Here is a 4,702-nt window from a genome sequence, read left to right on the forward strand (position 1 = left end):
TAATCATTTTTGTTGTTAATGAATTTCACCCCACCCCTGTACATAGGCCTACCAATTCAGGGTATGCTATATATTTCCACATTATGGGTGTTGGGGGTAAAGTTCATATCTGATACAAATCAGAGGTAAGTTTAAACTTTACATAATGTGGAAATATATAGCCTACCCTGAATTGGCCTATATATAGGGGTGGGGGTAAAGACATGGTGGTATGTTCATTTTATTTGTAGGTCAATAATAAGAGCTGCAAAGTGTTAACCAGTTTGGCAAAGCTAGTGCAAGTCCACCCAGTAAATTTTGGTAAATTTTTACCAAATCATATTATAGACTTACAAACAGAGTGAATATACCACTCGATGCCTTTTTTTATGCTCTTTCCAAATATAATAATCATTTTTGTTGGAAATGAATTTTACCCCAACCCCTATATATACAAATTCAGGGTATATATTTGCACATTAGGGGGGTGAGGGTAATTTTATTTCTGATGTAAGTGTGAGGTAAGTTTAAACTTTACCCCCACCCCCCTATTGTGCAAATATATACCCTGAATTGTTATATATAGGGGTGGGGTAAAATTCATTTCTGACAAAAATGATTATATTTGGTAAGAGCATAAAAAAGGCATCAAGTGGTATATTCACTTTATTTGTAAGTCAATTATATGATTTGGTAAATATTTGCCTAAATTTTTTGTTATTCATATTATTGACTTATGAATAAATTAAACATACCACTCAACGTCTTTTTTTATGCTCTTTCCAAATATAATAATCATTTTTGTTGGAAATGAATTTTACCCCCAACCCTCTATATACCAATTCAGGGAATATATTTGAACATTAGGGGGTGAGGGTGATTTTATTTCTGATGCAAGTGAGAGGTAAGTTTAAACTCTACCCCCACCCCCCCGATGTGCAAATATATACCCTGAATTGGTATATATAGGGGTGGGGTAAAATTCATTTCCGACCGAAAGTTTTATTATATTTGGAAAGAGCATAAAAAAGGCATCAAGTGGTATATTCACTTTATTTGTAAGTCAATAATATGATTTGGTAAATATTTACCTAAATTTTTTGTTGTTTATATTATTGACTTATGAATAAAGTAATGATACCACTTGATGCTTTTTTTATGCTCTTTCCATATATAATAATCATTTTTGTCAGAAATGAGTTCACCCCCACCCCTATATACCAATTCAGGGTATATATTTGCACATTAGGGGGGGTGGGGGTAAATTTTATTTCTTATGTAAATGACAGGTAATTTTAGACTCCTCCCCCCCTAATGTGCAAATATATATCCTGAATTGGTATATATATGGGTGGGGATAAAATTCAGATAAATATATACCAAATCATATTATTGAGCTAGGATTAAAGTGAATACACCATTTGATGCCTTTTTTATGCTGATTACAATTATAATAATCATTTCTATTGGAAATGAATTTTAGCCCCAACAAAATGATTATTATATGTGAAAAGAGCATAAAAAAGGCATTGAGTGGTATGTTTACTTTATTCATAAGTCAATAATATCAAAACAAAAATTTACTGTCCACCCATCCCAAATCAGGGGTGGATATAGAGCAAAATCTTGGGGGGAGGGGCATGTGACGGGTGCCAATGAGCACAATCTGGGTGGGGGGCGGCAATCTGACAAAGGTGCCAATAATTGACCAAATTGGAAAATTTATTCTAAAAAAAGAAAAAATTCAAGAAATCAGGGTGCCAGAAAAATCTTGGGGGCCCAGGGTTCCCCTTGATCTGCCCCTCTCCCAAATCTTCTGCCCTTGCAGCCTATGCCTGTTCTTTTGCACTAAGATGTCACATCTTTCTTCAAAGATTTATGTTCTTTTAACTCATCTTTGTTCTAAGATCTTACAGCTCACTGATGTTAACAAAAAGCGTGAAGGATGCCATCTTTCTACCATATAGAACAATGATGAGAGAACTTTGATGATTTACTTATCATTGTTCTCAGATTGCTGACCAGAGCAGAATGATAAAAGATGTTTGCAAAAGAATGCCATAAGATATAATATTTTAGTGCCAAGATTTCACTTTTAAGCGTTCTCTGCCAAAAGATGTATTATATTAACAAAAAGATGAGTAAAAGAATGGACATCCACCACATGGCTAATATGGGAGTAAAGTTCATTTGCAATGCAAATGGACATTTGAGGATGCAATTCTAGGTATATATTTGCACATTAGGGGGGGTGAGGGTATATATTCTGTAAATATATAGGTTCTAAAAAATGTATGAATTTCTTAGAAAAACTGGAAAAAAAACAAGGAAAGAAGTGAAGATAAAGGCCCCCCCCTTGCAAAATGTGCTAACTAGGATTCTTCTGCATATTATGGAGTAAGAAATGTTTCCTTGTCCAGCTGGACTCCTAGGCCTAAAATACTGGTTGGTTGGTTGGCTAATCCAAAGATTTGTATATATATACACTGTCAAATTAGCCGTCCTGTAAAAGAATGGCCCTCCTGGTCTCATTACAAAGAAAAGCTGGGTGCAACTGTCACCTAATTTTGCTGACAACTCGCCACAACAGTTAGCCTAGCTCTCTGAGGCCAGCATAGCTATTTGTTGTCCTACTCTTATCACAATTTATTCAAAGCCACCATCTTTATGCTTTCCTAAGATGTTCACATTTCCCTTAAATCTTTCCTTACAATATCCACCCACACCATTTGGGAATTACCTGCTTTTTGTTTTGCCCTAGATGGTTGGCTGACATGGACAATCTTTGGCAATCTGTCATCCTCTACTTACAGAACATTTTCAGTACTTGTGCATTGTGCAAGCACTGCAAAAGAAGTCAAGTTTGGTTAATACTAATGAAATAAAATAGGATGAATATATAATAGTTTAGAAACAAATTTGGGCTATATATTTGTACATTAAGGGGGGGGGGATAAAGCAATAGCATATTTTAAATACCTAACCTAGGTACCGCCCCCCCCCCTAAACCCCAAAAAGCAACTGTTTAAATGCTGTAAACTCCATGAGAAACATGCTTTAGCCCTTGCCCTAAAACTGTTTTTGTTATCTGATCCTTTTGTTACCTCTTAGGACATCTGATTGACATTTTCAGGTACATATTTTATACTTTCTCTTTGGCTGCTCGATTCTCCATTTGGGGGAATTTTCCAGTGGGGGGGGCAGTGCTGGCTCTCTTGACTCTTTAAGCTCAGCCAGAGCTGACCCACCTCTAAATTGGTATCTGGAGAAATCAAGGGAAAGTAAACAGGACGAGTATGTGAAAGCACAGGATAAGTGACCCCCAGCCCCCCATTACACTTCCTGACTGAAGGGCCATGAAATGGTGATCAGTACCACCTCTAGGGATTGTAAAGCTCAGCTATATCCATTGTAAGAGAGCAAAAATTAAGTCCTGATATGCTAACAATGTGTCTTTTCAGATCCAACAACCTCAAAATGTATATTTTAAAATTCCCATTTAAGAATGGATATACTAACTGAGGGAGGGGGGCATAAAAATAGGAAAATTAGGTGAAACATAGAAAGCAGGAAACACGTCCAATACATGTGTTTGCAATGGTTATTTAATTGTGCAATTTTTACTTAGATATTTTTTGCCAATAAGGAGAAATTTGCACTTGGCAGTTTTAAATTATAAACCCCATATTTTGCCAAAGAGATGGCTCAGGCAAATCAGCTTGAATTAAATTGAACTTTTTTTTTCTGATTTAGATATATCAACTTTGCATTGTCTGCATATAAACTAAACCTTGATTTCTCACCGGTTGGGACATCATTGATTTACTGTTTGAGCACATAATTAAAATGGGTCTCAGTATTGTTTATTTTGAAACAAAACATCACTTAGAAAAATATAAAACTTAAATTTGTTCAGCCATGGAAACACTGTCTTTGTAGATTTTTAATTTATGGGTGGTCCTATGATCGTGTTGGAGTGGGGTGGGAGGGGAAATCTTCATTCAAAATTGAAATTCAAGAAAAATTATTACTACATACAACAATATGACATCAATAACAGAAATTAATAAATGTTGACATGTAAGTATTCATTATGTCATTTTTGTCCAGAGCCCAATAAAGATGTGAATTAGTTTTAATAGCAATACCATAAATATATTCTTTTAATTGGAGACCTCACCAGTTATACTAAAAAAATTGATGTTTTTGGACGTGGAACTTTTTGAGCATAAATGGTTCACTAGAAGCTTAATACTCTGAGAATAAATAATGTAAACCAGGTGGCGCTTGCCATGCGTGGCGGAACTGTGCCAAGGATTTTGGGGACTGTCCTGCCAAGAGTGGTGAAACTGTATAGCACACATGGTGTTCCAAGATGTGCACCAGGTGATGGGAAGTCAGAGCCCTCTTGTAATATACTCACTTTTTCCTAATTTTAAATGCGTTGCTCCATAGCTTTTTGATGATACAGATCTTGCCAGATACCTAAAGTTATACAACTTATTGATCCCCATTTGAATTGCAATGGCAATATTAAGACAATGAATGGATTTGAATATATCTTGGTTTTAATTAAACAATTTTGGTAATAATACAAGCCATCTTCTTAAAATTCTTGATGTTCAATTTTTCAAAAATCATTCAACAAAAACAAAAGAATTTCTGGTAAAATAGTTATTAAGAAGCTTTGTCTTTATGTAAAGTACTTTCGATTTTCCAGATT

Source organism: Artemia sp. Qi Xiang Cuo, chromosome 1, assembly GCF_049724085.1.
Source record: "Artemia sp. Qi Xiang Cuo chromosome 1, ASM4972408v1, whole genome shotgun sequence".
NCBI classification, from domain to species: domain Eukaryota; kingdom Metazoa; phylum Arthropoda; class Branchiopoda; order Anostraca; family Artemiidae; genus Artemia; species Artemia sp. Qi Xiang Cuo.